The following is a 12751-nucleotide window of genomic DNA, read 5'->3' as shown; positions in this document are numbered from 1 at the left end:
GAACTGAATTTGTAGACAAATCTGAAAGCCACAAAAATGTTTGCCTTAAAAAATATAACCTATGTAGCTTTATGGGTAGCTGCAGGTTGACTTGGGTTAGGGATTGGGAACCTAAAAAAATATTATCATGTAAATTGGATGTGCTGGGCTTGAATTGATGTGAATAGTAGCAATGGCAGAAACAAGAGATAGTTATGAAAAGATTTCAGTTGAAAATTAGCACATTTTCTTTAGGGAGATTTTAATGATACAGATCAAAAGAACATCTCTACGTAGCAGACAAAGGCTGACAGAGATAAAAGATATAAAGACAGAGTGAAAAATAGAGAGCAGGAGGGAGGGTGGATAGGATATGGCTAATCTAAAATCAGGATGCTAGTCCCGTGTCATGTGTTCTGATTAGTTCCAGTGTTTCATGCTCGTCTCTCCTTTTCATGGAGCCGCATCGCTTGGCTGCACAGTACACGAGTGCACTGCAACACAAGGACCAAACCCACTATGTAGTGATCGCATGGGGGAGAAGTTTAAAGATGATGCATCTCAGTGTCATACCCCAAGCATCACAAACCGTAACTGTGTAAACTGATTTATAAGAAAGAGCATTGCAACTATTAATCTTTAGAGAACTGTGGATGGTTTCACATATAGACCTCTGCAGCTCCTTGGCCTTTTCCTTCAGATCTGTACTTGAGATTCACTAATCCGTTGTGGGGAAACATCATAGAGAAAGCGACGGAGGGAGGTAGACGTGTGTATACTCATAACCCTACATGCTGGATGCAAGATTTGCCGTGCGACTCTGTAAGTGTGTCTGTGTGTGCAGGGGTTTCTGTGCAAGTGGCGTGGAGGAGAGAAAAGGAAAGGAGAGGGGGGGACGAGGCTGTGCGTGAATGAGGAGGGTGAGGTGGGGGTGTCTAATCCAGTCCCAGTGTGAAACTGTTGACATTTGTTCTTTTTTTCCCTTCATTATGTGACTGGGGCTGTTTTGCGCTGGATTAGCTACAAATCTCCCATGCAGCACATTCAGCATGCCACTAGTAGTTTAACTTCATTAATAATGGATGAAGAGATTGTAATCCAGGAGTAAGAGAGCATGCAAGCATACCATGTGCAGGGAGAGACAGACAGGGAGAGAGGGCACCCCTCTTGTAAAATCCGATTTTTTTTTCTTTTCCTGAGACAGTCCTGTGCTGGTGATAACATTACTGATTACTGCAACCTACAGGTAGTATTGCATCAATACTTTTGTCTCAGGTTGTAATTTGCTCGAAGCCCCTCAGTGGTAGAGGTGTGTAATCGAATACGTGGAGGGATGAATAAAAGGAAGGGGGGAGACTTCGGAAGTCTCTGTGGTGCATATGCTAGTGTCTTCCATTGATTGTGTTTACTCAAGCTTCTCATTGCAGACTATTATAGTAGACCAGGGGACACACCCTGGCCTAACAGCAGGATAAGGGGGATTAAAGGTATACATATTCACAATTTCTGTCTCCACTGCCACTTTTGATTTCTGCCACAACAATGGAGATATGGCCTGAACAACAAGGGCCAGCGATTGGAAGTTTTGCCGATGCAGTAGAAAAACAACTGTTGACAACGATAGTTAATTATCTATCGTGCTATATTAATTTAATTATTTCTATTTTAATCATCTATTGCCACTTAATTTGTCCTCGTGACCCTGAATCAGATAAGTGAAAGAAACAGGATGGGTGGATGGACTTTTTTATTTCCATATATGCTCGAATACTTTGCAGTATTATAATTTTGCATTTTCTTTCAACATTTCTCTAAATTCTGGTTAATATTTAGCACAGGTACTGACAGAAAGTAGAGAGCTTCTTACAGTCATAGGTATCCATCAATTCATTGTGCCTAATGACAGATCAGAGACCATGAACCATTTGACCTCTGCTTATTAGACAGAAGCTTGTAATCCTTATGAGAGTCCACCACTGTCAGTTTGTTAATTATGTGACACTTTGCTATAGTGGAATTATTCAGGTCAAAGAAAGATAAAAGGACAGAAGATCAACATAGAAAAGAGAAAGCCTTTGATCCTACTGCTATGTATCCCAGGCAGATGGCCAGTTATATAGGAGAAGGTGCCGTGTTTTACTTTGCTCTGTTGTATATTAATTTAAAATGAACTGGATCCATGTTATTTTGGCTACATTTGATGACGATTCTAAGAATGACAAAATTGACTTTAAATTTGCATTTTGCTACCCTCCACCAAGCAGCAGTAGTTCAGTATACAGATACAAAATGACTATAACGTGATGCAACATGATGTATCACTAAAACAACGGTGAGAACAGTGAGAAAAGCACCCTTCCCTTACAACTATTTCAGGTGTAACAACACCCATATTTTACAGTTTCACCGGACAGCTCTTAAATGTGGGCTCTGTGTAACTGATATGTTTTGCTGAAAAGCGATGTGATGCTAAAGACATTTTTCTGATCTTGTCATTTAGGGACGTGTTGGGTACCCGGAAGCGTAATATGTTGACGATTTGTCACCTAGAGTAAAATATTATGCTTTGGGAGTGAGAACGTGTTGAAAGACAATGTGTCTTTACTGTCTTTTGTAGCTTGTGGACATCCCTATCAATATTTGAAAGTCTGATTGCTTTTCCTGAAGTAAAACAAATGAAACTGCTCACCACAGCCACAAAACCTGCACAATGTCGTATATTTGCAGCTTGAACCCCTTTAATGAGACAAGTGGACATGCTTTAACTTGATGGTACTTTAACTTGTACTTTAATTTGTTCATTACTGCTCTTGTTGTTTTAGCACATAATTTTCTCTGGTATTAATAAAGTATTGTGATTCTGATTCATTTTGGCGTGAGTAGTAAAAACCTGAAGTGCTTCTGAAAGCAACCTGTTTGAGAACTTCCTGTTTTAGCTGAGCAGAAATCTTGTTTGTTCTTGTTGTGGAACAGTGTTGCTCCAGGCTAACTTTCCTTCCTGCTTGAAAGTGACAAGTAGTCAAAATCAAAGCTTTTGCCTATTTATATTTGAAGATCAAAGTAGCAGTATAATTAGATGATTGAACTGTATTAATCCCACAGGGCAAATTTCAGTATTGAAATGCGAAAATGTGATGTAAGCATGTTTTGTCCTAAAAGGAAATTACAGCGATTGTATCGCCACTCCTTGTTACATTGACTGAATAGGAATTGGAGGACCAAAGTTCTCCTTTTAAAATGTCTTTGTCGGACATTCAATAAGATTATTTTTTATTTCCTGTCAATTCTATTTAATCTTTTGAAAAAAAATAAAATCATAATAGTGTCAGACTTGCCCTAGATGTGGTTGACATCTACTAAATACTAATTGTTGGCCAATGAGCAGCTACTGGGTTGTGTGGGTTTAACACTTTGCTCAAGGGCACAGCAGCTGTTGCTGTTGTTGAGGTAGCGGTGAGCCACCTCAACAACATCGAGCACCCAGCAGCGTGCATCCAGTCACAACCCTCCTTGGGTAACCATCAGATCATGTAATTAGCTACAGGCAGTTGGAGGCGCAGGGAATACCGGGCGGACAGCTTTGATCTGTGAGGTGCCACATTGCTGCAAATCAATGCTTAATGGGCTAAGCTTAGGTGATGTCATAGTTCATTGTAATGGCAGTTGCCATCTCATAAATAATACTTAAGATTGTTTCCAAGTACATCTTTTGACTGACATGCTGGTTTGCTTCAGGCTGGCGCTGCTGACCCCTGGCATGTTGTGAATGTCACACAACAGTTTCCATTGTAATGAACGGAACAGACACACACAATGTAAGAGATGACTTTCATTTAAATGAATTTTCCAGCATAAGACACTCTGACAGATGGCACAAATTTATAACAGCGGCCGTTTGTCCTTGCAAGAATAATGTCACATTTATAGTTTTGAGATGCATGATTATAAAAGACATCAAATTCCTTCTGATGTAGACACGAACAGTTGTGACAAACACAGATACATATTACACATGATAACTGTTGTGAGAGTATGTAAAAAAATCCAGCCTGGCCTAAACCCTCACACATGGGTACACGGAAAGAAATAAAGTTTTCAAGTCAAGAAGAAAACGTATTCCCCCTTTAGGTAAAAGCTTTTAACTGATTACTTTTAAAACACTACAATTAAAATAAACTGAAACCACATCATGACATAAATAAAGCTGGGATAATTCGCCCTGAAGATGTCCCCTGCAAGGATACGATGTGTGAGAGTGATTAATAATTTTCCAGAAAGGTTGATATGCTGAATCTGTTTTTTGTTATCAGGAATTGATCAATAATTATTTAAAAAAAGTGACATAAAATAGTGAAATTTGCCTATCACAGTTAAAGGATGAGCTTCCAATTGTATTTGACAAATGCTTAAAAAAAGTTCAGTTTATTGTCATAAAAGATTGAAAACAGCAGCAAATCCTTGACTTTAAGAAGCTGAAGTCAGCAAAAGCTGAAGTTTGAGTGTTTTGCTGGTGCATTTGACAGTATAATAAGTCATCATTTTAAGTGCGTATTGAACAAAGTGAATGCATTCCACAGGTTGATTTTCTTGCTAGAGGACACATGAGCAGTGGTTGAGATAGCACATGCTGCCACTCCCTACTCGGTTCTTACTTTCCAAAAGCCCCTTATCCTCATGTAAGACACAAATAAATCATATGAGCGCCAGAAACTAGATGTCACCATTTTGGTTCTTTTATGTTTAACACTTTCAAAATAATACACAGCAGGGCAATAGCCTCATCACGAAAGGGACATTTGCTTGATACATGTGCTAATGCTGAGTACAAAGTTACATCTGGTTCCCCCTGACTGGAAGAAAAGCTAGCCTGCTGACACTGAGGCTAGGCTAAGCTGCCGCTGGACAGCTCAGGCTTTCCGTGTCTTTTGGGGGCTGCAGTGTGACTCGTCAGCCAAGGCCACATGAGCCCGAGAGCATTCCTTGTTCTCTCTAATGTTTCAATTAATTTCAGGGCTGTCACGAACTGTGTTTAGCTAACAGGAAACACATTGGCATTGACGTGAGCTCACCGATTGTTGATAGATGTAATTAGAACAGCTAAATCTCGCTCCACATTGTTTCACACAATCGGGCCCCTTCACTATGCCTAAGTCCAACAATCTTCATGTTTTTAAGTTATAGCGCTACTAAAAATATTGATTACACATCATTTTAATGACACTTTTGTGCCAAAAACAGGTCCTCAAATGTGGAGTCTAATTGTTTATTTATATATATATTAATTCTGGAGATATTTAAAAGTAAGACCTAATTAAAGAGTGTTAAAAATGTCCTGAGCAGCTGCACCAAAGCCAAGTAGTGACATGGCACGCAATGGAAGTTGTGACATACTCATACAGTTTTCCCTTCCAAGTTTTCCTAGCAAATCTGGCAGATTTCAAAAACTGTAACCTACTGATCACAAGAAAAAAATCTTTCACCTTCAGGCTAGTCCAGCATTGGAATACTTTTGTAATGAAAAAGGGATGAGATAGTTTATTATTTGGAGGAAAAATCTGAGGAGTGTGAGAGAAAATAAAGAATGGGAGTGGAACCAAAGCCTTCATTATATGACTGATAATGCCTGATGTGACGGATCACGCAAACACTGTGCATCCCTGGTGGTGCACATTACTTCATTTTGCATGTGTGGCGAGACAAACATTCACTCGAGGCAATTTCATCGCTTTCTCCTCGCTTTTGCTTCATATGTTACTTTAATAAATACAGCACAAGGAAAATCTGATTATCAGAATTAATCAGTATGTTACTGGATCCAATTTCATTTCTCTGATATTCAGCCACGAATGACCCTTTGAACTCGCCTTGTATCCTGACAGAATTATCTGAAACTGACAGTCAAGAATAAAGTGTGAATATTTAGGCCAAACACCAAGAGGTTATGCAGCTGATGAATAGGACCTGAGAGGCTTCTTAGAAAAATCACTGTGTGAAACCTGAAATGTGCATAAAACAAACAGCGTGCAGCGGTGGTGGCTATGAATCAGATATGTTAGGTGTAGTTAAACAAATATCTTGCCTCTTAGTGAAGATGATGAAACAGATTAATCAGAGGAATGTGATTAGGAACCGTATTGATTTTCAGACCAGAAAGAAAGCCAACACTAATGAAGCAAAATTTGCTTTGTTTCCTTTTCCTGTTACATTACTTCAACACTTCATCAAAGCAGCGTTATAATGTTCAAAGAAATTAATGTTGTTGTTAAGGCACAGATCTAAGTTCTGCTTCAAGTTATACAAGTAGACTTTTTTATGTGAGACTTCTAACATCCACTCACCCATCCATCTACTTCCCATCCCAGCAGACTTTGAGGGAGAGGTGGGATACACCCTGGGCAGGTTGCCAGTCCGTCACATGGCTTGCAAAGGACATAGATCTTTTTTTCAGTGCAGGTAAATTACTGACCAGTTGCTGTAAATGCACATAAATACTTTCAACAGTACTCCACTTTCAGTTTTATTGCTGAACAGAGCGAATAGGAACATATATGTTTTAATCACTATAAAGAACGAAATCTTTAAAATTTAGAAGTGTGTTGGCTGTGAAAACACACTGAAAGAAGATTTTTTTTAAAGGATAGCCAATGTTTGCTGACAGATAAAATGTTTACAGGATTTGCTGCAATTGAATGGTGGGCTTCAGGTAGTGATTGATTGATATTTTCCACTGGGCAGTGAGACATGAATTCAGCAGAGGTTGACAGGTTGCAGGTCCATGATCCTTGCAAAGAGAACTGCGGATGCCCGAGTATGTTGAAGGCTTGGCCCTTGTAGACCACCAACTGAGTCTTAACCCCTTCTATGGTGCTCATGGTTATAACACAGTGCATTCTGATCACCGGACCTGAAGGGCAGTTCAAATACCGTCAGGTCACCGGGGGCACATATTAACAGAAGCAAGGCTTTGTCACCAATCCCACTCAACTTCAAGGATCTTTAAGGGAAGCAAATCGATCAATTCCTGACTCCATAACTGTTCTATGGGCACAGAGAAGAAAAACACTTTGAAGAACATTTGGGCTCAAGAACTCAACTTTACCTGCACCTCAAAAGAAAAAAGAAAATATAAAATCTGTTAAATGAAGGATCACAGTGCCATAAAAATAACTACTTTGAAATAAACTGGCAAGAAATTAGTAGAAAGCATGAAAACTATGTCATAATTTTCACTTTTTGCCAGCTGACATAAAAAAGAGCAGGGAAGAAGATGTCTCTGTTTCACTAATAAACAAAAGAAGATTTGTAGGTTGAACATCTGCTCCGTTCTCTCCTGACGCTCAATTAGGTATCCATCCGATTACCTCAACATACAAACCACAGATCACTTTACCTTTTGAAGCAACTGAGCCAAATCAAATGATTAGTTGGAATAAAATCTGATTCTCCATCTTCAATAACATCTACTGGCTACACCACATAAAAGTCATTTGCAGAGGTTGTAGAATCACTGACACAGGCAGAAATGTCAGGCCCAGTAAATAAAGGCTGCAGTGAAGGGAGTCAGGTATATCTCTTTTGTGTTGCGCTGACCCTTTGGTTTTAATATGGAGTCCACTTGTCTTCATTTAAATCTCTCTGCTTTGTGTTTTTCCGCTCATTAAATGTCTGAAAAAGTATTTCACTCTTTATGTTGCTATTTTTTTTATCAAGTCATGAATTAAATGAAACAATGGGAGGAGTTACTGAACTACTGAAAGAGTGAGGCAGTACATTCAGGCTCATGCTAGATTATTGTTCAACTTTAACAGCCATATGATATTGTAGGTATAAGATCCATTCTTTTTTCCTTCTGTGCTGATGCAATATATATAGGAACACAGACATGCTGTAAAGGGCAGATAGCTATTGGTGTCTCAGAAGGTCACAGATAAGGCTTTTATGTCCTCCCATACTCTGGCGGCATGCTGTCCTGTTTCCTCCCTGCTGGGACACGAAGTAACTTTGTCCTGGCCACAAAGCAGGAACTCAGAAAGCGAGGGTGTTAGATATGCAGCTCCCAGCAGGACCAGTGGAGCTAGCAGTGGGGTAGCAGGGTCGAGGAACAAGGGTGCCACCTGTTCACTTCAGCTAAACATTCAACCCTGGGCAAAGGAGAGAGCGGGTATTTCTGTTTAAGATAGGAACAATGTGTACAATACCATTCAAAAGCTTGGACACACCTTCTCATTTAATGGTTTTTCCTTTATTTTTACTACTTTCTACACTGTAGATACAAACTGAAGACATCAAACATATGAAGCAAGATATATGGAATTATGTGGCAAAAAATGATAAATTACTTTCAATTTGTCATATATTTTAGTTTCCTTAAAGTAGTCACACTTTGCTTTGTTGACAGTGCTGCAAACCCATGGCTTTCTCTCAATGAGCCTCATAATGTAGTCATCTGAAATGGTTTTCACTTCACAGGTGTGCCTTGTCAGGGTTCATTTGTGGAATTTCTTGCCTTCTTAGTGGGGTTGGGACCATCAGTGGCGTTGTGCAGAAGTCGAGTGGTACACAGTTGACAGCCCTATTTGAAAACTGTTACAATTATATTATAGCAAGAACCAATCAGCCAAGTAAAGAGAAATGACAGTCCATCATTACTTTAAGAACTGAAGGTCAGTCAGTCTGGAAAATTGGTAAAACTTTGAATGTGTCCTCAAGTGCAGTCACAAAAACCTTCAAGCGCTACAACTGGCTCACATGAGGACCACTGCAGGAAAGAAAGCCAAGGAGTCACCTGTGCTGCTGAGGATAAATTCATCCCAGTCACCAACGTCTGAAATTGAAAGTTAACAGCACCTCAGATTAGAGCCCAGATAAATGCCACATAGTGTCCCATTACCAGACACATCTCTATATCAACTGTTCAGTGGAGACTGCGCAAATCAGGCCTTTATGATCAAACAGCTGCTAAGAAACTACTATTAAGGAGGAGCAGCAAGAAGAAAAGATTTGTTTGGGCCAAAAAAAACCCCACAAGGAATGGACATTAGACCAGTGAAAATCTATGCTTTAGTCCAAATTTGAGATCTTTGGTTCCAACTCTCGTGTCTTTGTGCAACGCAGAAAAGGTGAACGGATGGTCTCTACATGCATGGGTCCCACCAGGAAGCATGGAGGAGCAGGTGTGATGGTGTGGGGGTGCTTTGCTGGTGACGGTGTTAAGGACTTATTCAAAATTGAAGGCACACTGAACCAGCATGGCTACCACAGCATCCTGCAGTGACATGTCATCCCATCCGGTTTGAGTTTAGTTGGACCATCATTTATTTTTTAACAGGACAATGACCCCAAACACACCTCCGGGCTGTGTAAGGTCTATTTGACCAAGAAGGAGAGTTATGGAGTGCTGCGGCAGATGGTCTGGCCTCCACAGTCACCTGACCTAAACCCAGTCGAGATGATTTGGGATGTGATGGACCAAAGAGTGAAGGCAAAAGGGCCAACAAGTGCTCAGCATCTCTGGGAACTCCTTCAAGACTGTTTGAAAACCATTTCAGGTGACTACCTCGTGAAGCTCTGTAACAGACGCATGACAGAACCGACCACATATCAACGCTTTTTAGCATACACTTTTCTTTATTGGGGTTGCTATTCACAACAATGCACATTTCGGCAGCTTTCCAGCTCACGGCAGGTCATACACCACCAACAACGGTCAGGATCCAGTTCAATCTGTTTTAAGCTGTCGAGGCCTGATTGCATATGCCGCTCATAGTTTTGATGCCTTCAGCGAGAATCTACAATGTGAATAGTCATGAAAATAAAGAAAAAACATTAAATAAGATCGTGTCCAAACCTTTGACTGGTAGTGTATGTGTTATCTAATTTATTACTCACCATAGCAATGATCCATTAATTCATTCATTACTAAAATTTGAATTAAATAAAAGAAAACAAAACATTAAAACCTACCCTGCTGTGCTTTTTTAAAGTCTTGATTCTGTAAGTAGTTCGGACTCAAACTAAATTCTGTAGCAAATACAAATTTTGGTAACAGCTAAATACAGGTAAGACACACTGAACATCACACATGAAACAAATGCAACATGAGCTGAACATAATATACATATATCAACATCAAAAGAATTGGGATATATAAGAAAATGATTAAAAAATGCTAATCATTGCTGTGTGCGATGATGTTTGTGAAAGGTTTAGATAAGATAGGCTCACCAATTAAGGAGGATATAGGATGCATACAGGCATAGTATTATGATCAGCTGCCATATTGTGTTGGTCCCCCTTTAGCTATCAAAACAGCCCTGAACCACTGAGACATGGCCTCCACTTGATCTCTGAAGGTGCCTTGTGGTATCTTATACCAAGATGTTAGCAACAGATACTTTAAGTCCTGTAAGTTGCGAAGGCAGCACCCAAGGTCTCCCAGCAGAACATTGCCCAAAGCCTCACACTGCCTCCACTAGTTCGCCTTCATCCCACAGTGCATCCAGGTGCCAAGTATTCCCTAGGTAAGCGACGTACACACACCCAGGCATCCATGTGATGTAAAACGAATGTGATTAATCACACCAGTCCACCTTCTTCCATTACTCCATGGTGCAGTTCTGATGCTCATGTGCTCATTGTTGAAACTTTTGAAGGGGGACAGCGATCAGCATGGGCATTCTGACTGGTCTGTGACAATGCAGCTCCATACGCAACAAACTGCGATGCACAGCGTATTCTGACAACTTTCTATCCAAACCACCACTTTTTCAGCAATTTTAGCCACAGCAGGTCATGTGTTGGTTCAGGCCATATGGTCCAGCCTTCGCTCCCCACGTGCATCAGTGAGCCTTGGCTACTCATGGCACCATCGCTCGGTCACCACTGTTCCTTCCTTGGACTAGATACTGACCACTGCAGATTGGGATCACCCACAAGAGCTACAGTTTGGCGATGCTCTGAGCTAGTTCTTTAGTAATGATATTTTGATCCTTGTCAAACTTGCTCAAATCTTTATGCTTGCCCATTTTTCCTGCTTCTAACACATCAGCTTTGATAATATATATCGTACCAACTAACAGATGCCATGGTCAAGAGATAATCAGTGTTATTCGCTTCACCTATCAGTGGTCACAATGTTATGGGTGGTGTATATACATACTTTCTGCAGTTATTATAGTAAGATATCACATTGAGTAGATGATATGGTCCTGGTTTGGAAAACAACAAAAGCATTTTAGAAAACAAAAATTAACAAACAATATTTCATAGGAATGTCAACTTAAGAACATGATGTGGCCATTTCACTGAAAGCAAAAAGCCATTTTTGTGGTAGTATAAACACAAGTGTTATTGTCACCTTTGTGGCTGATTTTTATTTGGAGCTCAGTTTAGTGTTTTGGGAGGTTAACATTTATAAAATGGTGCTATACACACATTACTTTTGATTGCCACGGCAGTTAACCAATTTTAATTTTAACCTACCATTAAAACTCAGACGTTCTGAAAAGTTAACACAGGTGACTTTGTGTCACCAACAACATTTGCAGCAATTTCATCTAAAACTATAAATGTCAATCTCACCATGACGCCAAAGGAAAATATTCTCATGGGGGAAGAAGGATGTGTATTTGTGAATGGCATATTTACTTTTTGAAACAAAATTGCAAAACAGTACCTGCTGAATGTCTTTAAAGGTTACAATAATTATACTTTCCTAATAATGATTTTAGGGACAAAACATAAAATACTGAGCAGCGCTGTTATGTTGCCATTTAGTTTTGATGCATGAGTTGCTGGTGCTACATTTGCCTTAGCATTGCAGTCGAAAAAGTTACCAACATTCTGACTCCGTTAACCCTCTCAGGCTCAAATTAAGTTTTTGTTGCTAATGCACAAAAGAATACATGCAGTGGTACTTCTGAGTAAAAAAACCTCATAAAATATGTATGTGGGGTAATCAGGTTGTTAGTTTTTACTTGTTGCAAATCTGCAACGCCTGCTTTGAGAGGGTTAATGTAGTGATATCATCAAAACATTGCAAAAGTTGTTTACCTACAGCAGCTGTTTGGTCAGAATATGTCATCATCAAGAACTGTCCTGTTTATCCATTGAAGTTTCACCACTCAGTTACTTTTCACACTTAACATCCTCTTCTTTCAGATCTATGCCTTCTTTCATCTCAAAGCTCTTTTACAAGGTGAGAAGTGCCAGACCCAACAACAATCGAAAGCAGAGCTGGCGAATCAGCTGTAGCCATCAATCATACTTCGATCAATCACTGTCGCCTGGTCCCACGCCAATCTCACACCAGTTTCTCCGCCACACCCTCAGCATGCAGGCCTCAGGAATGCTGGGTAATGAGGGATGGCAAAGGGGCATCTAGGCATCCGATTACAACCCATGTTGGGAAGAAAGAAAAGATGTGAGGGTGTGGAAGCCTGTTTACATTTACATCTGAGGTATTTAGCTTCTGCTTTCATCCAGAGGACCAGTGGAATGAGCTTCATGCATTGCAAACATTGCAAGCAACTTTGAAAGTAGATGAAATGTCACAGCAAGAAGGTGATGCAAGTTAAGAAGTTTGTGATGAAACAGGGATTATTGTTAACATGTAAGGTGATAAGCAGTCATCGCTCACTTCTTAAACATGTGATCACCTGTTAATCCCTTAGTGTATTGGCCTTTTATTTTGATTTTCTATCAGTAGTGTGACTTTTTAAATGCGCAAGGGATGTATTTGTCTATTAACGCTAACGCTAATAAGTCCTCCAAT

The sequence above is a fragment of the Pundamilia nyererei genome, unplaced genomic scaffold (assembly GCF_000239375.1).
Source record: "Pundamilia nyererei isolate P.nyererei 1_Seehausen unplaced genomic scaffold, PunNye1.0 scaffold00020, whole genome shotgun sequence".
Taxonomy (NCBI): Eukaryota; Metazoa; Chordata; class Actinopteri; order Cichliformes; family Cichlidae; genus Pundamilia; species Pundamilia nyererei.
This window is presented reverse-complemented; position numbering follows the sequence as displayed.